Source organism: Cupressus sempervirens, chromosome 2, assembly GCF_028749045.1.
Source record: "Cupressus sempervirens isolate cs-2001-9-10 chromosome 2, ASM2874904v1, whole genome shotgun sequence".
NCBI classification, from domain to species: domain Eukaryota; kingdom Viridiplantae; phylum Streptophyta; class Pinopsida; order Cupressales; family Cupressaceae; genus Cupressus; species Cupressus sempervirens.
The window spans coordinates 760,628,587-760,656,406 of NC_143119.1; positions in this window are offsets into that span (position 1 = coordinate 760,628,587).

Here is a 27,820-nt window from a genome sequence, read left to right on the forward strand (position 1 = left end):
AACTTGGCAAACAAGCGTCATGCGTAATCCCTTTATCCAAATGCTCTATACACTTCGGGGCATATTCCATCACCCACCATACCCATCTCATCCCACCATACCCACCACATCTTATCCATTTCACCCTCCATCCTCCTTCGGATCTTGATAAAAATAAAGTCCACCACTAGATACATGCTTTTGGTCATCCTTTTGACATCCATTCCCCATTAAGGTTTGTCTCCACCTATCCTTTCTCCACCCCCCCCTTTCATCCATATAAATTCTCCCTCATCCTCATCCACTGAATATTTTTATCCCCTATCTTCCTTGCTCCTTCATCTTTTCTATCCTAGCTTCCCTCTACACCATCCACCCCTCTATCCTATCACACCCCTCATAAAAAAACTCCTCCTAGCTTCCATATATCTCCCTTATCCTCTTATTGACCAATCTTCCATCCTATCACTTCCCTCATAAACCCTCCCCTTGAATCACATGGATTGGGGGCACTATAGTCCGTGGAGATCATATCGTGTTCATCCTTCTATTCCCCCCATCCTAGCCCTATTTTTTCTCTTGTCATTCCCAAAACCACTCATTCCCTTTTTCTTCTATCCTTGCATTTCTCACCAGCTCTTCATCTTTCCCTCACCTGGTACATCCCTTGTCATTGGTATCTAGCTCTCGGCTATCCCCATATACTCTAATGTCATCCATAAACTCCCTTCATTACCTCTTTAGGTACCTCACATGGTCTTGGTTACCCCCATATTCCACCAAATCTCGCTCACATCCTCTGTTTCACCCCCATAGACCCAAAAATCATCCAAATTTACCAAAAAAAATTCATAAATCATCCAAAAATACCAAAAAAAATCATAAATCATCCAAACTTACCAAAAAAATTCAAAAATCATCCAAAAATACCAAAAAAAATCAAAAATTGCCCAAACAATATAAAATAAATGAAATAAAATTCCAAAGCATTCAAAAGGGGGTCATAAATGCCAAATATGGTCATAAAAGCTTGAAACATTAAAACACCACCCCAAAATTCTTCTCAATTCTGATATTAAGAAATTGATATTAAGAAGAAGTGTGGTAATGTCCTGAAACATAATTCCAGGCTTAGAAAAATCCAGCACAACTCGGATAGCGAAAGAGATGCCGCAAAGCCAATTGTCACCTTCCTTCCATGCAACCATTATTAATGTGAATCAAGAAGGATTTTTAGTCTTTATTTTTGGTGTCAAAGTGTGGGACACACTTTTCTATCTACCAGGCAAGTCTGATGCAGGAGCATCTTGCATGGGAAAAAAATTGAAAAAAAAAAAAATTGTGGAGGAGAGAGAAAGTGACGAAAATTAGAGGAGAAATAATTTTAAAAAATAAAAAAGGGGAAAAAGGAGAAAAGAAAGGAAAAGAGGATTTTTATTTTTGAGTTGCATAGGTGGCATAATAGAAAAAATAAAAAATAAATGGTTGTCATTCCATTTATCGAGGTGTGTGGGAAGAATTCTAGAAAGTTATGAATATTGTAGAAGGTTGTGGAAGATGTAGAAGGTTGTGGAAGTTGTATAAGGTTGTGGAGGAATTCTAGAAGGTTTTGGATAAGTCATTCATGGGGTGGTAAGTGCCTATTTAAGCAAGGCATATGAGCATTTCTAAATCAAGAAGAAGGTGAAAGCTCAAGGAGACGCTCAAGGAGTAGCTTGAGAAGTGGAAGCTTGAGAAGGAGAAGCTTGAGAAGTAGAAGCTTGAGAACTAGAAGCTTTGGAAGTAAAAGCTTGAATGTGTGAAAGCTGGAAGGTGTGAAAGAGAAGGAGAAAGTGAAGAGTGAGTTTTCCTGAGTATGTAGATAGAGCGCCGAATGTGAGGCAGTTTACAGTAGGATTGTGATGGACTTGTGAGTGTGTAGACAGAGCGCAGAATGTGAGGCAGTTTACACTTGGATCTTGGATAAGGTTGGAGAAGAGCTAGTGACTACGGTTTAGAAACAAGGAGGTTGCTTGGTGGCTTGCGAGCACAAGTTGAGATCTCAGAGGTTTCTACCAAAGTGTGGATCTGGACAAGCTTAGGCTTGGATTGGATCTTGTAGAAATGTTATTGTAATTGCTAAGGATTTTCAAATTTAATAAAATTTCTTGGGAAGCATTTATTATCTCTTTATCTTCATATTGTTGCATTCTTGGTTATGAGTTGGTAGGGTGGTGTGGCCCATCATTAGCTTCAATACCCACCATCATAATAGTCAAGTTAGCAACTACCTCTATCCTTTCCACACCTCCCCTCCCCTATCATAACAAAATGCTATATCCTATTTCTTTCCACTAGCTTCTCATCTCACACTTTTCATCGCATTATCTCCTCATCCCTAGATTTTCTTCTACTAACCTTCTCATCTTCATCTTTCCCACCACTATCCTATCATGCTAAGCTTTTGTATTTTAATCCCTTGTAAATACCTTGATTTGTCTACAATATGTTCCTTTCATGTTAGTTTTTCACTTGGTATCTCTCCTCTCTTTGTGTCAGTTTGTGCTTGATTGTAACTTGCAGTTCTCTTGGTTAGGTTCTTTAGTGAATCCTCGTACGAGATCCCTTGTCATCAAAATGTTGTCCTACAGAGTTCTTCTTGCCTAGCTCATCCTAATCCTTAATATTATGGATAGATCCTTGTAGGATGCATCCTTCCTCTTGTCTGATCTTGGTCCATCAATATCCAGTCCTATCGATCACTTTGGCAAAAGGTTAACTTTCTTATGGATTTACATTTTCTTTCGATTTATTTTCTTTTCAAGTTTTCCAACTTGGTTCTTAAAGTATCTCTTCCAAGTGATTTGGGTTGTTCCCTCCTCAAGGTCACCATGATCATTTCTATCATGGTGTGATATGAATGGGGCAACTTGAGAGCAAGGTCTTGATCAGGTCTTTTTCATCTTTTCTTTTATACTTGTGAGTCAGTCGGATGTGACCCTTGTATATTACAAACATGTGATCACCTGTGATTGCATGGTGCACTTGGGAAATATCTTTTGCTTGTGGGTTACCCAGTATCATTTCCACTCTTATTCTTCTAGGGTTCATGTGTGATGTTGGGGCAATCCTTGCATGTTTGTTTCATGTCAGTCCTATGTAATATTGGTACAAAGGCCTTGATGTTCTTGGTAACCTTGGCATATACCCAATATTCCTATATCAAAAATAAATGCTCAATTACATGGTAGTGCTCCCCTTTCAAACACCCTCATGCTCAAGCTTCACTGGATTACTTCACACTTCCATCCTATCAAAGCCTCATATCCTATCCAAACATCCCATCCTATTAGTTTAACCCATCCTATCCAAGAATCCTATCCTATCAATCCTGCCCTCATGATCCAACCAATCTCTCAATCCCATCATATCCGATCTTGCATTAATCATAATCATAGCTCCAACATTCATCATAATCATAGCTCCTACATCAATCATAATCATAGCTCTTACATCAGTCATAATCATAGCTCTTGCATCAATAATAACCTTAGTCATCACCAATCCTAATCCTACAATCCTAATCTCCCCAACCTTACCATTTTTTGAATCACTTCCCTGGGTTCAATTTAGAAAACCAATCACCCTTCCCCCCTCTCCCTATAGCTAGTATTCTTACCCATTGGTTATCCTTGTGCCCAAATTTTTCCTCTTTATCCTTCTCCCATAGTGAGATTATGTGCTTCCTTTAAACCCCTCTCTTAGCCACTCTCCATCCTTCTGCTCACCCTTATTTCTTGTACTTTTCAAGAAGCTATCGGGCCTCACCTTCTCTCCTCACCACCTTCTTGAGGGGGCATCATGCAGTCTATTCTCTCCTCTTCTACTCAAAATTGGGGCAACTATATTTCTTTAAAAAGTCTTCTTCATATCGTTTATATTTGAACTTCTTTGAAATAGTGTTGTTTCAACACTATGTCAAAGAGGGACAAAATGTAGACACCTAAATTTGATTACATCAATAGGTGATCATATTTAGTCATCTCCTAGGACATTATTGATTAAATATTTACTATTTAATTAATTAATCATCATCCCCTAGTTAATTTATTTAATTCACTATAGTCCAATTAGTAAAATCAAATGATAACCCAAAATTAATTTATCAATTAAATCCCTATTGCCTCTATTAAATTGGATAATTCATCAAATCTATTCAATTTAATTCCATATTCTCATTTTATTAAATAAATCATTTAATAAAATATCTAAAATCCTAAAACCCTATCCTAACCCCTAATCCAACCCATTCACCCATACTAACTTCACTTAGCCTCCTAACTAACCCATCCCATCAAAGCTAAATCACTTACCCCCTAACCCCCCTTCTAAGTTAATCCTAATCTGCCTCCTAAACATGTGACAACTTTAAGCATGGGTTAAGACTTGCTAACCCAAGCCAAAGTCAACAAACTCAACCACACCTCTCACATCCTCAAAACATCTCTTACACCTCCCTTAATGACTCTTACAAGACATTTATGGAGCCCTTATCTCTTGAGCCTCCTTTGTTGACCATCCACTTTGCCTTCCCTTCATCCAATCACTCTTTGATAAGTTTCAGCTCCCTATTAGTGCTAAACAAACACAATCCATGTGCTCCCTTTTGAGTGCATCTTGACCATCCCTCATCATTTCATCATCTTGATATCTTTGCCCTCCATTTCTCCAACCCTTGGCCTATAAATTGAACCTCCTCCCTTCACAAGATCATCCACCTTTTCATGCAAAGTTATAATGCTATTTTGAGAGCTTAGAAACTACCAAAATGTCATTATAATGCTGAAATACCTCCATGACTCCCTTGTTTGAAACCCTCACCCATGCACACACTTGGTAAAAACCCCCATCCATTGGAAGCTTGAGCACAAAGTGAGCATACATCCCCTCCCATCAGGGACATAGCTTCGTCATCATGAGAAGCATTTGAGGAGTTTACCATTCTTGGTCTACTTTCCTCAATTATGTCTTCTTTGGTCCTATCATAAGTGTTTTCCATGTTTAGTATGGTTAAAGCTTTCATTTAATAGTTAGTTTTCAATTTGCACTACTAAACTAGGTGATACACTAAGTACCTGAATGACTTGTTGAAAAAGTTTGGTTTAGAAAGTTGTAAACCTGTCGGTACACCTATGATAACTGATCACAAGTAATCCAAAAAAGATGAGACACCTACAGTAGAGTAGAAGAAGTATAGTTGCAGTATCTGACTCACACTAGACCAGATATAGCAAATGTAGTTGGGATTGTAGAAATATTTCAAGATGATCCTAAGTAGTATCATTTTGTAGCAGTAAAGAGAATATTTAGATATTTGAAAGGAACATTAGACTATGGAATTTGGTATGATAGATCAAGTGATTTCACTTTATGTGCATATAATGATGCAAATTGGGCAGGCAGTATGGATGACAAAAAGAGCACCAATGGTGGAGCATTATTTCTTGGAGGAAGATTGGTTTCTTGGCTAAGCAAGAAGCAAGATTGCATTTCTCAAAGTATAGTTAAGGTAGAGTATGTTGTAGCAGAAAATAATTGTAATCAAGTTGTGTGGATGAAGCAGGTGTTGAAGGATGTCATAATTGAGTTTGAAGAACCTGTTATCATTTACTGTGATAACACAAGTATAGTAAGTATGTCTAAGAATAATGTACTACATTCTAAGACAAAGCATATATCTATTAAGTATCATGTGTTGAGAGAAAAAGCAATAGAAAAGGAGATACATTTGAGTACTTGAGAGGTATCCTTGGGGTTATCCCTTGCCTACTTCTGAGTAGACGATGTAGAAAGTATATCAGTCTAGTGGTATAGAGTAATATTGTTAGCTTGGATTAAATTTTTATGCTTCCCATATGGGGGAGTATCTGTGATGAGCAGAGTTATTGAGGACTCTTGGTATTTGGGTTTGAACAATTTTTTTGGACACTCAAGATGGTTGAAGTCTTGGAGCAACATATTAGCAATTGGTATATAATAATTGGTATCTTGTAACATTATGGCCTTTGACATTGATGTCAATGGAGGAGAGATTATGCATGAAAAACATCTCCTAAGCAATGCGGGAGAAGAACTATAGGAATGAAGGAGAGATATCTCTTTAGAGAGATTTAGAAAGATTCATGAAAGGAAGCAAGAATATGCACTTGATGTATTATGAATTTTTTAGTGTGAAGTAAAAAATTATTGTTGAAGAAGAAGGAGTATGCACCTATTGTATTGAGACTTTTTAGCATGTGGGAAACTCATGCTAGTCAACAACAGCAACACAACACTATTTGGTGTTTTTGGAACTTAGATGGTTTTTCATATATATTGCCATCAATGCCAAAGGGGGAGAGTGTAAGCATGAATCTTGATAATACTACTTTGGGGGAGTATCCTAAGCATTGGAGAGTATTGACACGTTGCATTCATAACTATGTTTGTCATTGATGTCAACATAGCATGGTTTCTGTAAAGTTTGGCTAAGTAGAAGACAAGGATCTTAATGGTGTGGACAATGGTTTAATTGTTTGGTGATGCATAGTTATGGACATGTTCGGCATTATGTTTTGATGACATGGTCAAGTGCACAGAGTCTACGTTGAAGATGTACAAAAGTTGTACCTAATTTACAAAGAGTAGTTTAGAGATAGATTATTGGGAAAGTAGTTCCTGATGTTTGTTCATTATCTTACATCTAAGATGTAATGAGAAGATGTGCAATCAAGCAATGATAGAAGACATTCGATTGATGATGTTAGAAAGTGCACAATCCCTAGTATCGCACATCATGTGAAGTTTTGTATAGACTGTAAGCTGATAGTGATATTGTATTTGTAATTAATTAATTATCTTATTATAATTAATTAGGAAAGCCTAAAGGCCAACTAAAGGAATTATATTGAAGATGTGGTATAAAGGAAAGATGTTTTCCTTGTTTGTAAAGTATCCATTGAAGTGAGAAGTGTGAAAAGGAGCAGAGTGTTTGGTAAATGTGTGTAAGTGATCTAAGGGATTATTGGATGAGAGTTTTGTAATCTGGTTACAAGATTAGAAGGAGCAGAGATCCAGTTGACAGGATAGAAGAAGAGGAAGGAAGCACATTTCATTTATATTTTTTGTAAGGAATAATACAGAGATCATTTGGATAGTTGGCTCATTGGTCTTGCCCTTCAAGCTATTTAGGTAGTGGTTCCAGTTGTCTTCCACAACTCCTAATAGGGTTGGCACAACTCCTAACAGGGTTGGAATCCCCTAACAGGGATTCAAAGTCTTCTAATAGGAACTCATATGTATTGAATGTATTCATAGACTTCTAATAGGGTCCATCATAAAATAAGAAATATTTATATTAGTACTTCATCTTGTGGGTACCATCCCAACTAGGGTTATCTCTCTGATCAAGGGTTTCCCTAGTTAACATATCTAGTATTATTGTGTATGAGTATCTTGTTTTGGTTTTAGTTTATATTGCTCATATGGTTAAGTTTGTTTAAGGTTGATAATTGTGATAATAATTGGATAAATGATTCGCCACCCCCCTCTCAGTTATATCAATGGACTATAAATTCTAATAGCCTTTAAAAATACATGACTCGACCTATATAGAGTGACTAGGTCACAATGATGATCGACCAACTCTTCATTATATATGACTAAGTGTTTGAAACAAATAGACAACAAAACTAGAGAGATCAAAAATCTCCCCCTTTGACATTAGTGGTAAAAAAACCTTTTTTGTGATTACATCATTACAATATAATTCAAAAATGATAGTACTCCCCCTACACCTATGACTTAGTCCATATAGGACTTCAAAACATGTATAATCATACTCATATATACAATACATATATTATATTTCATGACTCAAATAGTCTAATGTTGCTTGTCATACCTTTGTGTTGGCTTTTGTTGCCTATTTGAGCTTTGCATCTCTGATTTGATCATTTTTAATCAATCTTCTTCTATCTTATCCCCCTTTATTTTGTCACTCATGTCTCTAGCTGGGGTTGGTAGGATGTAATCAAACCATATTTTTCAATGAATGGCTTATGAATTTGGATAATCATGGTAAGAGCATGATCCCATGTGGTTCTTACTGATTCCAAAACCTGAATCTTGATCTCCAAATTTGTAAATCAGTAGTAGAATTATTGTGATCTGTTTGTACTAGATCCTTTGATGAAGACAACTCATGTTGCATGAATTCTAAATGAGGTATTAACATGGATTCTGTGGAGATAATTTTGGCCCTCATTCAGATATTTTTTGTGTGTAGCTCATCCAACCTCCCTTATGCAAACAATAATTGATTGTAATGTAATCATAGTAGAAACTTTCTCAAACTTTTTCTCTAACCACGCCATTAATTTTTCATTTGATTCTATATCCTCAGTGTTGAGTTTCTCAATAATTTTCACTAACTGAGAGATGATAGGGGCCTATTCATCAATATTCTAAATATCAAATACATCAACAAATATATCTTTAATATGCAATACTTTCCTTTGTTGTTGCTCTCTTCTCATCTCCTATTGTCTTTTCTTCCTTGCCAAAATGTCTTGCAAGATTACTATTTGTTCAAATGTGAGATTTTCCAAATCCCAATCAAGTAACTCAGTAACTTAATCTAAAGTAACATCTTTACCTAAAGAGCTTATCTTCTTCTTCTTACCTTTTACCTTTTTAGGAGTGTTGTTGCTTGGCATAGCTAGGGCTAGAGTAGGTTAAGGTGTTTCACCACTCAGTCTAACTTGTGTAACAATGCTAGAGACAACAATAATAGCTCTCAGTATGATTTTTACTATAGGGGATTGCACCTATTATGCAGATGTGGGATCTAACGTAGCTAGGGGTGGAGTGTGATCTTGCACACTCAACTCATTATGTGAGACTTCATTCTTATCTCCTTCCTTTTTCTTTTCTTTCTACTATATCTCTTTGTTTCCAACTGATAGAGGTCCTAAGACTTGTGTTCCTTTCTAACCTATAGTAGACTAATTTGCATTTAGTTCTTTATCTTTCTTGTTTAGCTCATCTGAAGCCTTAGTTACTTTTTTGCCCAATGATGGTTCCTCCGCACCTATTTGACTCTAAGCAGTAGGATTTACAACTGGAGCTTATGTCTTTTCTAGTTTGGGATAATCCCTTACTTGTTGTATCATGAGAATGTTACGTGTGGTGGAATGAATAAGGGATACATTACCATGTTCCTATGTGCTTGTTACACATGTGTCCTCTTCATCACTATGTACATCTTCAATATTTATGGTGTCTTTTTCACTTTCTCATTCCTTTTGTCTAATTACTTCCTCCAGTGTATCAAGATCATTATATACATCTTGATTAGTGACTTATTCAACTTCCTTACCTTTACCATCCTTATTAGTATCTTTAGCAACTGTTAATCCAAAAATGCTTTTCCACAATAAGTCAGTTTGTTTTACAACATCTTCAATTTTATGTTGCAAGACCATAAAATATCTATATTTAGGAATGAATATGTTCCTATACTTCTCCAAAAAAAAATATTTGTTTAGCAGTTATCTCAAACATGATATTACCTAATGCTCCTTCTCTTATCTATCTCTCAGTCTTTATTTCATGTTTCCATTTGGCATCAATTCTACGATACAATTCATTTGGAATTTTATTTCCTATTTCTAAAGGTGTGGTTTTAAACTTAGTCATCATGTCTAACATGGCTTCTTCTACTTTTGACTTATCAACAGCACTTAGCATTCCATACTTTATGAATTTAAAACCTTATAAGCCTATAGATTTTCTAATGTTGTCACATACCTCGCCAATAGATTTATGCTTTGTATGTGCAACAACTCAATAGTGACCTGGTTCATTAGATTCTATTTTCTCTTCATCATCTTTTTGTGTTATCAATTTTCTTCTCCTTGGTTGACCTTCGGTGGCTAGAAATTCTCTCTTTACTACACTAGAGCCACTAGAACCTTCACTTAGTTTTATAATCCTTGCAACACCCTTTTTTAATGATGGCTCAACACTTTCTACTATTTTTGTGGTGGTTCTTAGTTTGGGTGGTGCAAGAGGAGAGAGGGGCTTAGATATTACTTTCCTTATAGTCTTCTTCACCTTAGGCTTTATGATTTTTGTTGTTTGGCCTTCTTTACTAGTGGAGAGACAAGTGCTAAGGCTTTACCTTATTTTTATGTACTATCTTCCTCTTCATTTGCATCACCATCACTTTCTTGATCTTCTCCAAGACATTGTGTGATCATAAAAGGTCCTTCACCTCTAGTTTATGTGCCTAGTTTCCCTTCTAGGTCTTTAATCATTTTCTTTCTTTTCTTGTCAATAGAAGAAATCTTAATATATGTTGTTATTCTTACTTTTTCTTCTTCATACTTTCCAAAGGGCTTGGCCTTTGTATCAATTTATTTAGTAAGTAGTACGGTATTTGATGCAATTGCATCATCAATGTCAATCTCATATCCAAATGGTTTAAGCCAAGCTACACTCAACTTAACTGCTTAAACTTATGTATAATCAATGTCAACTAGAAAAGACACATCATTATAGTATTTCTTAACTAAGGATGTAGGAATCCTTGCTCTTCTCCTTATTTTCTATTTAGATTCATCAAAATATCCATCTAACACATTTTCAAAACTGTCTCCCAAATTTGCAATATATTCACTTATCTATCAAGTAGTAGGTTTCCCTTGCTCCCATACAACATTGCCAATAGTAGGAAAATAACTTTGAACATAAAAGAAAATACGTATTATTAGTGATCCAAACTTACACATTAAATTCCTAACCTTTCTAATTGATAAATGGTTCTCATCTAGTTGCAACCATTGGAACTTAGCAAGCTCATATTCATGGCCTTTTATCACAATCTTCCAAGCCTGATCTACTGTCATACATGGCACGCTATTGAGTCAGCTTGATTGGTAAAATTTACATACAATCACTTTCACTACAAAGACAATCAATAGAATAGTAATGTTTGAAATCAACATGCCATTTCCATTCCACTTGGCCTTGGTGTTTTCCTTGATTGCATATTTTCTATGGTATCACATAGTCTTCTTCTTATCAAATGTTGGATACTCTATTATAGCATGAATAATCTTCTTTGTGAATTTTACCAGCCCATTCTCTAGCCATGACTCCATGTAATGAATCTAGCTTAGCATAGCCTTGATCCATTCTATTTTAAATTTCCTCAAGAAATCTAGGGCACACGTTAACCATTTCTTCTCAACAATCTTGAACTTGTCCTTCAATACTCCTTCATCACACAAGTTATGGTATTCTAATCAAATTTCATAGTCTCCTACTTCACTGATTTTACACATGTAACAACATTGTACATTGTAAATCATAATAGCCCTAGGTGGTATCGACGATAATGCACCCATTGAATCTCCTTTCACAGTAATTTTAGCAATAACACAATATTTAGGTGGAGGACAAGTGTCACTCTTCACCAACTGAACATTGCTTTCCTCTTCTCCTTGATTCTTTGTAGTTGATGATAATCCATATGTAATTTTTGCATTAGGGTTTTGAAATTTTATTCTCTGAACAATTTGGTACAACTAATAATCAACACTTGATCACACTTCAACTTCAAATTTTCTTTCAATCATATTAGAAATCACTTCACAATTTTCTCAAATTGCTTGGGCTCTCAAAATATGAATGCAACGTGTGCAAAATACTTTCAAATTTTTGTTATATACCTTCATTCATGATACATGTCTATTTGCACGATTTAAAGATGTTTGGTTATGGTATAAGAGGTTGTGTCAAGTAAAATTTGATAATTTGGTAAGCATTAGTAAGATGGAAAGAGTGAGAGGATTACCAAGATTGAGAAAACTTGATGAAGTGATGTGCAAACAATATCAAATGGAAAAAATGACAAAGTCTAGTTTCAAGAGAAAGACCTATTCTTCTAATGATGTTTTGGATTTGGTTCATAAAAATTTATGTGGTCGTATAGGAGTGCAAAGCTATTATCATGATAAGTAATTTATCCTATTTGTTGGTGATTTCTCTCGAATGATGATTGTGATGTTTCTTAATGAAAATTCTTATGCTTTTAAAATGTTTAAGTGATATTTGGCTAGATTTGAAAAGAAAATAGGTAAAAGTATGAATTCTTTGAGATCAGATAGAGGTGAATTCATATCTGAGGAGTTTAATACATTCTACAATGACAAAGGAATCAAAAGAAAAATGTTAGCACCTAGGACTCCACCACATATTGGAATAGCTAAAATAAGGAATAGATCAATGATGGACTCTGCAAGAACACTGATGATGGAAAAAAAATGTTTCACAAAAATATTAGAGAGAATTTGTAAGTATTATTCTTTATACACTAAACTGAGTTCAAATCAAGAAAGGTATAAACAAAACCCCTTTTGAGCTATGGTATGGCTATGCACCTAATGTCAAATATTTCAATATTTTTTGAAGAAAGTGTTATATATTAAAAGACACAAGAAAAGGAAAACTTTATGAAAAGAGTGATAAAGGTATATTCCTAGGCTATTCCACTAAAAGAAAGGCATACAAGTGTTTGAACACAACAAAATTGTGGAAAGTGAAAATGTTAGAGTTGATGAATTTGCAAAAAAGAATGAAGGGGAATTTACAAAAAAAGCTAAGAATTACATAAATTTTGTATACATCTATAAAGGAGAACCTAGTACCATACTTGATCCTAAGAAGGAGATTATTGAGCATCATAAGACAAGCTATGTTGAGCCTCAACAAGTTTTCAAGCATTGGGCTATAGGAGATGAGTCACACAAAGAGGAGGTCAAACACTAGACACACAATATTGAGTTACAATAGGAGATATTTGTGAAAGTTGAGAAAGTTGAACCAAATGAGTTACCACAAGGAGAAAGAAAATATAAGCATATCTTATAAAAATATGTGAGAAGACACCATACATCAAATCTATTGAAGTTGATGAAAAATCAACCCCACAGCCCCCAACAATCACATGCATGAAAACACCTATCACAGAAAGAGAGAAGCAAAAGCTATGGAGGATGGAATTCCAAAATCCATAGATGAGACATTCTTGATGAGAAAAAAGATAAATTTCTATTATCAAAAGTGAATGGATCAATACAAAGAAAGATTGTCCTGATAGAGGAGATCAAAACCCTAATAGGTAAAACCTAGGTTGCATAATAATAATTAATAAAAGAATTAATTATCATATGCCCAAAGTTTAGCTTAAGTAAACTAGATATAATAAGTGACTTAATAATTAAATCAATATGATTTAATTATAAGAAAAAAATGTATTACTCTAACATGATCAAATCATTGGAGACAAAGATTTAGAGTCATGACAAGAAACAAATTAAAGAATGATACATGTTTTCTATGTGAGTTTGAGCCAAGAACGGTTAAAGATGCTTAGGAGAATTAAGATTCGATTAAAGAAATGAATGAGGAAATTGATCAAATTAAGAATAAAAAGACATGGGAATTGGTACTAAGGCCAAAGGACAAATATGTGATTGGAATTAAGTGGGTATTCAGAAACAAGCTGAATGAAAAAGGTGAAGTCACAAGAAATAAAGCAAGACTAGTTTGTAAGGGATATGCACAAAAAGAAGGAATTGACCATGGAAATACTTTTTCCCCAGTTGCAAGGTTGGAAGGAGTAAGAACATTACTTGCATATGTTGCTTACAAAAAATTCCAGGTATATCAAATGGATGGAAAATATGCATTTTTTAATGGAATCATTGATGAAGAAGTTTACATTGAACAACCTAAAGGATTTATTGAACCTAGAAAGAGGAACATGATATGTAAGTTGTACAAAGAATTGTATGTTTTGAAACAAGCCCCTAGATCATAGCATGAAATGTTACACACATATTTCATGAAATTTAATTTTGCAAGAACTAATGATAATAGCAATATGTACTTGAAAAGTGAATCTAAGAGTAAAATATTGCTAGATATAAAAAAAATTGATGATATCATAGTTGGAGGATGTAATTAGTTGTGTAAATAATTTTCTAATGAGATGAAGAAAGAATTTGGGATGTCAATGTTTTTAGAAATTAAATTCTTTGTTGGTTTGTAAGTTTATCAAATGAAAGGAGGTATATACATTACATAATCAAAGTATATCAAGGAGATATTGAAAACTTTTGGAATGGAGGATTCAAAACTAGTTGGAACACCTATGGGTACTGGACATAAACCTTTAAATAATGATGATTCCACTAAAGTAACTCAAATATTGTATAGGTCAATGATTGGAAAATTGTAATATGTTGTTCAAAGAAGACCTAACATTACATTAATTGTTGATATTGTTGCTAAATTTTCTACTAATCCTATAGAAAATCACATGACAATTGTGAAAAGGATACTAAGATATCTAAAAGGTACAAAAGACTATGGGTTATGGTACAAGAAGAATGAAAATTTTGAGCTAGAAGTTTACACAGATGTTGATTGGGCTGGAAACATTGATGACAGAAAAAGTACAAATGGAGGAGCTTTCTTTCTAGGAAAGAGATTGATTTCATGACAAGTAAGAAGCAAAATTTTATTTCTCAATCTATAGCAGAGGCTAAATATGTTGTAGTAGCAGTCAATTCTTCAAACATTGTGTAGATCAAGAAATTGTTGGAAGGTATGAAGGAAGAGATTATTGAACCTATAGTGATATATTGTGATAACACAAATGTTATAAACATATTTAAAAATTATGTGATGCACACAAAGACCAATCATATTTCAATTAAGTATCATTACTTGAGAGAATTAGTACAAGACAAAGAACTATGATTGGAATATGTGAACACAAAGGAACAAATAGTTGATATGTTTAAAAAGGATAATTTGGAAAACTTTCTTCAAAGGATTTGGCAAGAAAAGTTCAAGATTAAAAGTTATAAATAATGTGATCGGACATAGAAATCTGATTGTTTGAATGAAGATGTTGTCTTTATTGGTGTATAATGTTAGGGTTCTTTGTTGAAATCTTTGAGATGTTCTTGGTTCCTTGAGGGTGTACCAACCTATTGTGAATCCCTTGAGTTGAGCTAAGATTCCTTGAAGGTAAATACAAAGGGCTTTGCATCAAATATTTCCTAAGGATACATTTGAGTATGTAAGAGGTAAGTTAGGGGTCATTCCCCTTTTTGAAGAAAACTAAGAAGAGATGCATTATTGCATCAATTGTTATGATCAGAATATCTTGTTGATTGATGTAGATGGTCACGCTTTAGGAGTTGTTTAAAGTTGTGAAAAGAATGATAGTTTTATGAGTTGTTGGAGCTGTAAGTAAAAGATGAAATGGGAGTGATAATTCAAAAGATCAATTAGTACACAAAGTGACAAATAAGATGATATGATAGAGGATGATGTCTTTGTAATTCTTGTCAAAGAGGGAGAATATATATGATAGTTACAATCTAGTATTAAGAGGGAGAATATGTGTTATCATTCAATACAAGATGTAACTTGTTTAATTAAAAAATATTTTATATGGTGTGTTTATAATTTAAGTTAATTTTGCATTTTTTTAACATTAAATTTATTTAAGATTTAATTTAAAAAGAACTTATTTTACTTTTAAAGTAATATTAAATTTAATTACATTAAATCTAGTTATAATTAATATGAGTTTGTTGTGAATTTTAGTAGTGGATATATGGGAATGGGATGATACCTCAAATAGGCTAAGGATGAGAATGGGATGATACCTATTGATAGGTATGGATGGTATTCCTTGTCTTCATGAGAGGGTATTCTAGTTCTAGATGGGTCACGTTGAGGGTCTAACATCCAAAGTGACTAGTCCAGGATAACTCGACTCTTGATGGTCTAGAGTCTAGTGAGAGATCAATCTAGGGTAACTCAAGTAGTTTGACCATGCGATGAAACTCCCTAATATGTATTCTCAGTCTCCTTTGTAGAATTTAAAATTGTGTCTGGTGGGTGTTATTGGAGGATGTTATTTATTATTGGTGGTGGTTACTTATTGATGACTACTAGTTATTTATTAGTTATTATACATTTGACAATTGGGATTAGTTTTGAAAGTTGATATTATTTTAGTGGTTGTTTTTCATTGGTTTTGTTACTTATTTTGGAGTTTGTATCTGGTTTTTGACTTTGGTGCATGGTGTTGGTATTGGTTGATTGTTGTTTTTTTATTTTTGTTATCCTTCTTTTATCAAAAGTTTGTGTACCCTTTAAGGTGGAGAGAGCTTTCAAGACTCCATACCTAGGATTTGATTTTGTGATTTTATATATGTGTATGGATCATAATTTATCTCTCTAAAATGGTGGGAGTGGGCCTAATTAGGTTACCACAAGGTCAAAAGGTTGTAACTCTCTTACCATTTGGGTCCCCTATAGATTGGCACCAATGTTGGATGTTTTGTGATGTAATTGTATCATTCGCATTTATCTCTCTTCGAGACTTTCTATTTGATTGATATATCTATGTATTCATGTATCTTGTACTTATATCTTGAGATCATGTGGGATGATGTATTTTTTTTGTTAAATTTGATGAAATATCAACCCCACAACTCCCAAGAATCACCTACATGAAAACGCTTGTCACAGAAAGAGTGGAGAAAAAGCTATAGAGTCTAGAATTCCTAGATCCACAGATGAGACATTCTTGATGATAAAAAAGATAAATTTATATTTTTAAAAAGGAATGAATTAATAATTACAAAGAGAGATCATCCTTATAAAGGAGATCAAAACCCTAAAAGGTAAAACCTAGGTTGCATTATAATAATTAATAAAAAAATTAATTATTAGATGCCTAAAGTTTAGCTTAAGTAGAATAGAGTTATTTAGAAATTGTATAATTACTCTAACACACCCCCCCCCCCCAAGATAAACTTAGGGAGTAGCTAAAAACCTAGAAACTACTACTAAAAGTAGATTTGGGTCCCAACAACAAAGCCTAATGAGGTACCCAATCACAACCAAATCTCTATAAAGAGGAGAAATAGAGAAAACCACATGGGAAAAACCCTACTCCAAAATGATATGGAAATAATCATGAAAGAACTAGTGACGGACTGAAGAAGTTGTTGACACAAAAGTCTGCACCCTTGCTTGAGGTATGACCCTCAAGAGACCTTGTATTACATGGAAATAATCTCCAAGTTGTGGGACTTGAACTTGTTAGATTGTGGTGACTGATCAAGAAAGTACTGTACATACTTCATAAATAGTGGGGTTCGGGGCATCGCCTCGAAAAAAAATTTTTGGAAGTAGCCGACATGGTAGCCGACATATTATGGCCAACATGTGGCCAACATGTTATAACCCTAAAGCGGTTTAATACTTGTATAAAAAGGGCTTAGGGTTCGATATTTTTTATGTGTGGTGATACGAAATTGGTTCTTGCGGCGGTATTGAGCTGTAAGGGATTACAAATTGTAATCAGGTTGTAATCACTGGATTGTAATAAGATCGGACTTGCTGTTTGGTGGACCTAGCCCAGGGATTGGGTGAACCATGTTAAATCTTGGTGCCTTGTGTTCATTTCTGTGTGTTCTATTATTTTTTGTTATTGGTTATATTTGCATGTAGTTTTTATTTCTGTCTGTGGTTTATCCTAACAGAACTGTGAGATTGAGTCTCTAGAGAAGGTCGGCTTTCTTACAACCAAGATGCACCTAACTACAGCTTGAGAGGAAAAGGGAGAAGGATATGTAGGAAAGTAAATTCTCAAAGGGAAAGGGGGTGATGCACCTAATTGAAATGATTACAACTCTACCCACAACTTCTTAAAACACCAATGAGACACTCCAATACACAAACCTTGACTCTAATCTATCTCCCAAAATGACATGAAGGCTTGGCATTGATTTTCATGTTGGAAGGAAAAGGAATTTCACTATGCAAAAACTACTAGTAGACCTAACATAACATATGAATCAAGAAAATAGAAAAGAAAACATTCACCACAAGGAAATAGACATGCACAAATAATAAATGGAAAGAAGAGGTAAGAAATAGAGCTTTCATTAAGAGAAGGCAAAAGTTGCAGAGCATAATGCTGTTGCAAAATACAAATGGAGAGGAACCTTCAAAATATATTTACAATTATCTTTTATATAGTTTAAGATAACTCTGATGTTTACATTGAGTTCAAACTCTAACCAGGTGGAGTTGGATTGTAGAGTAGAGAAATAACTACTAATCAGAGAAAGATTTGATTATATGTGCATTCCCATACAAAAAATCCTATCTTTTTGTGCAAATCTAGCCCTAAAGAGACAGAAACGGCGACCATAACTGTCTTGATTGAGTAGATGGATAAATAAGGTGGTAGAAGGATGAAAAATACATTTACTAGGCATGGGGAACACCAAAGAGTGGTTGCAAGTGATCAAAAGGCATGTTTTCCATTAAAGAGCTACTTGATTTTGTGTTTGCAACCATGCTAGGTTAGCCATGCCATTAGGTCAACTGGAATTGACCGTCAAACTTGCCACATGGCCCTATATCTTTTAAGCACTCTGCCACCTTACACAGCTTTTCTAATTGATATGTTGACTTGTGTCTACTCTTTTTCATGGTTTTGTAACTTATTTTCTTTATTAATTGCTTGGCCATGCAAAACTACAACTACTTCATTTTATGTTTGATTGTTGCCTCGCAACTTGAAAACACTTTAGCACTCTAACTGCAGTGACCTTGCGATGACCATGAAATTGACTGCTCTACATCTTTGCAACTGTTAGGAGTTAACATCCCTCTAACCATGTGATGATGTGATACATCTATCTTTAATCACATCACCCCATCAAAACCATCAAATACAAAACATGTTTAGAACATACAATGTTGTGCTAGTGGCTAACTTAACTATTTTAACCCTATATAGCAACTTTGTGACTTGAAATCTTTGGTCATGACTTAACCTTGCAAAGTTGTGATGATTGTCAACCTCATTGTTCTCTTATTTATCGTAACCTCATAAACTTGAAGATCTTCAATTCTAACCTACGACATTATGATAACTATTGAACTGACCACTTCATATCATTGCAAGCTTGTAACTATATTCCTTCATTAACCATATTGATATATGAAGCTACGAGGACATCATTAACTATTGATCGCTCTACCACAACCCAAACTCTTAACCCTTCTTTTAACCTTGTGAATCTATGACAAAGGGGATTGCATCATTGCTACCATAACTCTAGGTTAACCTTAACTACAAGTGAAGATGCAAAGACCATCAACTTGACTACTCCCTTGAATTGGAACTTCTCAACTTGACACAGTGAAGCCTATATGATTGCTTTCAATAGAGTGATATCAATTCAATTTATCTACCCTCATTTGACAAGATACTCCTTTGAAATGATTAACATTAAAATGCCTCTTGACCCTTGTGACGATATGATGAAGAAGCTTTCATACGTCTGGCCCACTTTGACACATGTCACTATGTCATTTTTCTGCTTTGACTAAACCTTGCACACCTTTGAAAAGTGGGAAAATGCCAACCATTGATTCATGATATCTAATAGTCAAGAAGATTGCAGGCCCCTTTGTCATTTGATTAAGCTAGAACTGATCTATGATGTTGCGACTAACTCCTCCCACTCCTTTGCAACATGAATTTGAATGCTAGCACTAACAGTTGTGAAGCCGTCTGATGATTATCTTTACTATGTCACGCCCTTATAGCCCATTTGATGGTTAAGTGATAAACTATAGTGACAGGATGATGAAAGGCTTTCACATGATTGCAACTTGAAATATTCATAAGGAATATTAACATACTATAAGAAAATATTAAGACTTAAGGATATAAGGAAAAGAACATATGACCAAGATTTTACGTATCCCTTTTTATGCTTGCATGGAAATTATGAATATTGCAAAGTATGTGGGACATGTCCATCACCCTGGGAATTCATGAAGATTGGAAACATTGAAACAAATAGGGGGGGGGGGGGGGGGGGGGGGGGGGGGAGGGGGAGGGGGAAATGGTTAACATAGCCTCCAAACTAGGGAATTTCCAAGAAGATAGGAATAAAAGATGATCATGAAGAACACCACTAAAACATGTAGAAGTTGCAAAGCTTTGTCAAAAGTAACTATTGATCTGAAGAACCTCGACTAAAATAGAACCTAACTAGGTAAAGAAGACTATAATCTTCATGATTTTTCTCAAAATACACTATTCAAATTAGGAGGCACACAAAGGAAAACAATTGAACTTGAAGATACAGATAGCATAAAACATCGAATCATGAAGATCTTATCAATTGAACATAGAAGGTTGCATCCAAAGTACAATTAAAAATAATAGTGTCTATATGGTAAATGATCCATTGCATCCACCTAATAAATCGAAACAACTACTAAATACATAGCTCATTCCATCGAGCCAAGGAAGCATAAGAAATAACAAAAGAATCCCCCCTAATGCAAACAAGGGTGAGGTGACAGGCAACTTGAAAAATGGGATGAAAGAACTGCATGTCAAGGAACCATGATTAAGATGCACAAAAGAATACATATGTGTGTACTGAGGTGATCAATCTCAGATACATCATGAGACTAATTTCATAGAAGGGAAAAATAGTGGACAAAGGAATATGACATACAAAGAAAAAACATCAACCCCCCATGGCACTTTAATCAAAGTAGTGCATGTAAAATAAGGCATAAGATATGGTGAATCCCAAGAATACAATAATTTTTATGAGTGCACTAAGATGGCATTTCCCAAATAAGAAGGTAAAACAACTTAAATAAAAATATAGATGCAATATGGCACTTTATCTTAGCATGTTTGCAAAAATACATACAAATGATGTCTACAAAGACCAGAAGAGACATAAAGCTGATACAATAGATAGTACAACCCATGATGAATCATCTAAGTATCAAAATTGATTTCATGCCTTAAAAACCAAGATATCTACCAGAATGCAAATATACAAAAAATTGAATAGAATGTACCTAGAGAAGAATTTGGAAAAACAACCAACATCACTAGAAAGAGCTTTGAAAGACTTTTCGAACAATATTAAGAATTCTCAAATCAGAGATTAGATGCTCAAGATAGGTCTCCTTGATTGCAAAAAAAGAACTCCTAACTTTGACACAAAAAATAGCCATCAAACAAGCATCAAAACTAAAAATTACCTGTACCATCGTGACAGGCTCAGAACTAGCCTTTTTGTGAAATCTTGTTTATGAAAAATGAAGTCTATATACTCAAGATATGAGCAAAAAACCACTAGTGGATTCAAACATAGCTAGGAGGGCCAACAAGCTGATGATGCAATGTTGCAATCAGTAGATAAGGAGCCCAAATATGATTGTCAAATGATTATTGAGGAAAAAATATGCTTGAAAAATGACCTAGTGGCTGGAAAAAATAAATCAGGTTGTTGGAAAGGCCGGTATGGAAAAAAAAAATCGTTGCTAGAAAAATTCATGTCAATGGGAAAATCACTATAGGTTAATGCTAAATATTTGGTTTCCATAAAAATGGATAAAACTTTCCTCCAAACTATTTGAATTTAGCAAAATATTCCATAACAAATGGAACTACTCCACACAAAAAAATGGACTATATTCAAAGTGAGAAACCGCTCAAACCACGCAATACCAGCAATATCAACAATATCATGCCTTTAATAAATACAAAATATGTTGCTAAAGATAATTAAAAGTTAATTTTTGCAAAAATAGGCCCAACAAATGTAGTAAGCACTGACGGTGGGTCTATCATAGATTGTATGGTAGGGGTATGACCCTACGCATTGAAAAAAATGTGACCCTGCACAATGAAAAATGATGTCATGAGAGGAGTTTTTGTAGCAGACCTGGCAGCATAGAACCTAATGACAGGTGGTCCATGTGGGAGCTACGTAAGAGTGGGTTCCAGGCCCTTGTGCCTATAAATTTTCATAGGAAGGTTGCCAAAAAAATTGATGGAGGCCATAAAAAATGGCAAACTTCATCTTCTTGAAAAAATTGTGGCCACCAATTTCAGTCAATCAATCTCCAAAAATGTTGCCTCTTTTGTAAAAGTCAAACCTCTAATCCAATCAAATATTTTAAGAAAAACACTAATGTTGGAAACTCTGGTGGGTGCTCCAAATAAGTGCAGTCATTGGCATCGAGACCAATTCTCACAAAAAGGTTACAAGTGGTTCGAGAGGAGGCTCAAACTATGAGACTATTTGAATTTAGCAAAATATTCCATAACAAATGTAACTACTTCTCCAAAAAAACAATGAACTATATTCAAAGTGAGAAACCGCTCAAACCACGCAGTACCAGCAATATTAGCAATATCATGCCTTTAATAAATACAAGTGATGTTGCTAAAGATAATTCAAAGTTATTGTTTGCAAAAATAGGCCCAAACAAATGTAGTAAGCACTGACGGTGGGTCTATCACAGATTGTGTGGTAGGGGTATGACCCTACGCATTGAAAAAAATGTGACCCTACACAATAAAAAATGATGTCATGAGAGGAGTTTTTGTGGTAGACCTAGCAACATAGGACCTACTGATAGGTGGTCCACATGGGAGCTATGTAAGAGTGGGTTCCAGGCCCTTGTGCCTAAAAATTTTCATAGGAAGGTTGCCAAAAAAAATTGACGAAGGCCATAAAAAATGGCAAACTTCATCTTCTTGAAAAAATTGTGGCCACCAATTTCAGTCAATCAATCTCCAAAAATGTTGCCCCTTTTGTAAAAGTCAAACTTCTAATCCAATCAAAGATTTTAAGAAAAACACCAATGTTGGAAACTTTGGTGTGTGCTCCAAATAAGTGTAGTCATTGGCATCGAGACCAATTCTCACAAAAAGGTTGCAAGTGGTTCGAGAGGAGGCTCAAACTATGAGGGCCGTCAGAAAGCTGAGTTGGCCACAAAAATAGATGGTGTGGGTTGAGTGCTTCATGTGCTTCATCAAAAAGAAGGCAAGCATGCAAAAGAAGACTGTCAAGTCAAAGAAAAAGTAAATCTGCTGATGGGATATGATGGCATGGGGCCCGATGACTAATAGGTCTATTCTATCAAAGCATAGGTACCCCATAAAAACTAACCCCTCTTTAGAAACTTGTGCATGCAAAATCACATGCATCTTTTGAATCAACCAAAGTGCCCTTGTAATAATAAAAGTCCATCTTAACTTTTTTGAAAAAAACTATCAAAAAAATGTGATAGTAAATGTGTTTTTTTAAATGATCACCATCAGGAATCGTGTCTAGGTTGTACGACATGGGTGTCAACAAAAAATTCCTTAGACTCCAACATCATCCAAACTGGATGTATTTTATAAGGAAATAGGGGTTTTGAGTGTTTTAAGCTCAACAGTGATGTCTGTTTGGGCTCAAAGTGCTCCAAAAAATAGGTCCCCCTAGATCCAATACAAAACACTTCTAAAAATTGAAACCCTCTAAAAGAGAAAACATGGATTTGAAAACCAAGCCAAACCTCTCATAAATAGAAAAGGGGCATGAAGATTTGGAGCTTTGATACCATGTTGAAGTTTATGAAAGGTCAAACTCAGAGCTCCCAAGAATCACCTACATGCAAACACCTATCACAGAAAGAGAGGTTAAAAACCTATTAATCAAAAAGAAATGAATTAATAATTATAAAGAGGGATCATCCTTATAAAAGAGATCAAAATACTAAAAGGTAAAACCTAGGTTGCATATAATAATTAATAAAAGAATTATTTATTAGATGCCTAAAGTTTAGCTTAAGTGGAATAGAGTTAATTAGAAAATATCCAATTACTCTAATAGTTTTCTAGATAGTACTTTTGTTATTATTATGTACCCCATGACATGTGTAGTAGATGTTGTGTGTTGATTGTACTTTATTGTATTAGTTGTACTTATGTATCTATTTTGAAATTGTGCATATGTGATGTCATGATGGTTATGGATATTGTACTTAAGATTAAATCTTATTAATATTAATTTCATACATGTGAGTCAACATAAACAAGCCCTTGAGAAATAGAAATTATATTTGCATTGCTATTTTGATATTGTACAAATTTTAAGAAGAAAAAATGGTTTAGTAGACATAAATTAACATAATAGGCTAATTTCTCTTGGGTTCCCTAGCGAGACATTACATATTCAACTTGAGGGTTAGTAAAGAAATTCATTTTAGATCTATAGAAACCTTTTCAAATTGTACTAAAACTAGAAACGGACTGTAATACATGGAAACCTAAGAGTTCAACCTTTTTATTGTGAAAATATGGAAGTTGTAAAAGCATGCCAAACATGCGACAACCCATACTAGTACAAGTTAAACTTGAGGTGACATATACCCTTGAGGGATAAATCTAAGGGTCTCTGAATTTTGACTTTAACTGCACATTTGGATCTATAATTTTGAATCTGAATCTTCTAAATCTACACTTGCACCAAGAAAAGGGGGAAATTTTTTGAGGCAAGGGGCTTTCCTTCGTCAAGCCCTCATTAGAAATCAACCTTGAAATGGGATAAGTATATAAAATAATATAAAATGTATTTTGTACCTTACTTCTCAAACCCTTATGGGTAGATATGGACCTTGTACAACCACAAATATGTATACATTCTTGAATTGTATGTTGAATATAGGAATGTAGAATGTAGGATGTCTTAAGTCAAATGTAATATATCAATATTTTCCCAAAACATGTATGAATTCTTGAAATGTTTCAAATCTCCATACAACTAAGAAAAAATATGGTTGTATTTTCTCAATATATTAATCAACATTTTTCTCATATGGGAAGACAACTTTTTTTTGATACATATGCCTTATCTAGAGATGTTTTTGTACACTATAAATGTGTCACACTCTAAACCATTCTATCCCAATGATTCCATGAGTTGGAATACTTGGATGCCAGCTTAGAGCTCCCTATCCACGGAGTGCAAGAGGCTAGTATTCAAGCATGAAGGATCTCAGCTAAGCCTTAGAAACGTGCTTCTTGCTAGTAAACCATGCAACAGGAGGTTCTTTGAGACAAGAGAAAGAGTGCAAATATCTCAAGTAATCCCTCAAGTATGCAATGCAAGATGGAAGACTAAACTAGAATGGAAATGCAAGATGCAGCTATTCTAGAATATGAATGAGAGTGTTACAATACCTTTATTTAAACTATGTGAGATAGATTATTGCAAGGAAATAACTAAACTAGCATGTAAGTATGAATCTAAACTAGTGTACAATGGTAATGAGAGAATGAGACAAGAAATGAGAAGTTCTCCACAAAGCTCCAAAGAAACCTCTTAGAAAACCTGCAGCATAACAATATTCAAAATGAGGATGGATCCTTTGAGGGAGAAAGCTCTCTCACTTTTAAAGTCCTACGGACAGTAGAGATCAAGATGAAGATGGTGGATGATCAACGGTGGAATTCGAAAAGAGGAGTGATCCATGTGCACACACAAGTCAACCAATAGAATATAAGTTGACTTGTCACATAAGACAAAAAGTCTCACAAGCCTTTTCTTTTAATTGTAAAATAGAAAAAGGACTTTATGTGTGCACTTTAAGTGGGTTAGAAGAATGGGGTCTTTTATTTAATTAAAAGGGGACATGTTCTTTTAATCAAATAATGAACTTGGGATAGCATAGTCAAACTATAGGTTATAGTAAAATTAATTGATTATTAGCAATTTGGCCTAGGTAAGTGATTAAATTAATTTAGCCAAAATGCTGAGAAGGGGGCTAATAGTCTAGATGACTATTTTTAGGTGATTACAGTTTCAATCCCCAAATTTACCAGCTCTAAATCTTTATTTTGAGATAAAGATGGTTTATTTGCATAACTATTACTTCTATCAAATGATATTTCTTGCCTAACTAATCCATTTAGGATCTTGTTGGTTTTTTTATCATAACATTTTATTTCCAAATTTTGTATCTCTACCATTCATAACCTCCATGAATGAGATAATGTCAATTTCTTGAGTTTCATATTATTTATGCCCTAGATGAACTCTAATATATCATCATCATCCTAAAAGAATTCAATTGTTAATTTTATCTAGTACATATTCCTTTGACTCTATTTCAACTTGCAAAATCCCAACTTAAATAGCATCATCAAATTTCAAGACAACATTAGCCAAGAAATCTGTCATTACATTATTTTATGTTTCTACCCAATCAATTGAAGAAGCGTCCAAAAATTCAACAAAGACCCTTATTGCATGTTTGTATTGTTCAAGCCTCTTATTCTTACAATTGTGCTTTTAGCTAATCTAAGAAATATGAAACTCTAAGTCTCCCAAAATCCTCAATATTATAATTCCATTTTTGACACCAACTTACAAATATAAAAGAAATGCTTTATATTTGATATTGTTTGTACACTCAAGAAAACATAAAAAATGAGTATGTGAATGTCATACTAATTAGGAAACAAGTAATATACCAACACCAAATCTTTTCTTGGAGCATACAAAATCAAAGAACATCTACCATACTCCATATTATCCCCTTTATACTTTAAACTAACTATTGGGTATGTACTATTAAAATAATTCAGAATAAATGAGAAGGGGGGAGAATCAATTATCCTCAAGTAAAGATGTACCAAGTAAACTTTTAGACACTTCAACCAACTTTTATCTAATCATTAAGTAGCTCGGTCTTTGTAGCAATATATCAATAACATAAAACTTGCAGTCCATTGTCCCAATAATAACATAGTTGTAGAATGTAACAAATTAACAGTGAAACATCTCAAATAACATCCACACAAGTATGACACCAGGATTTAATGTGGAAACTCAATTTGGAAAAAACCACCACTAACATGTCACCAATATATTTACTCTTCTCAAGTGACCTCTATTAGGAGCCAACCCTATTAAAGGTTATGATGTTAGCATGAATGTTGATCATATTCCTTTGGGGGAGTATCCTAAGCATTTCCAAAGAATGTGGTAGATTTTTATCATGATTGACATGTTGCATTCATGACTATGTTTGTCATTGATGTGAACATAGCAATATTTCTATGAAGACTGGAAGAGTAGCAGGAAGGGAACAAGATCATACGGATAGAGAATTTATGATCAGGTCAAGCATGATTAATGACATGTTTTACACTATTTCCTAATGATGAAGTTAAGTGTGCATCAATAAAGGCAAAGATATGCTTGATTTATAGAGAGTACTATAGAGACAGAGTATCTAAGAAGCAGTTTCTAATGAATTCATTAAATCTCCTAATAGAGATAGAATTTTGATATGTGAGGTTAGACAGTGAAAGTAGACATTTAGATGATGATGTCATGGAATACACAAAGCTTGAGGTCACACATGTGAGAAGTTGTAAAGATTATGAGTTGAAAGTATTGTGTAATTGTAAAGTAATTATATTATCTTAATGTGGTCCTATTATAATTAATTGGGAAAGCCTCAAGGATGACTGAAGGAATTATTTTGAGGACATGGTATAAAGGAAGGATGTTTCCCTTGTTTGGAAACATGTATGAAGTGTAAATTATGTGAATAAATGTAGAGTATTTGGTAAATGCAAGTAAGCAATACAATGGATTATTGGATGTGAAGTTGGTGATCTGGTATCGAGATCCGATGAAGAGAAGTCTAGTTGACAAGACAAAGGAAGAGGAAGCACAAGTATATTTCATTTCTATTATTCTACAAGGAATAATATAGAGATCAGTTGGACAATGAGTTCAATGATCTTACCCCTAAAGCTATTTGGAAAATGGTTCCATCTATCTTCTACAACTTCTAATAGGATTGGCACAACTCCTAACAA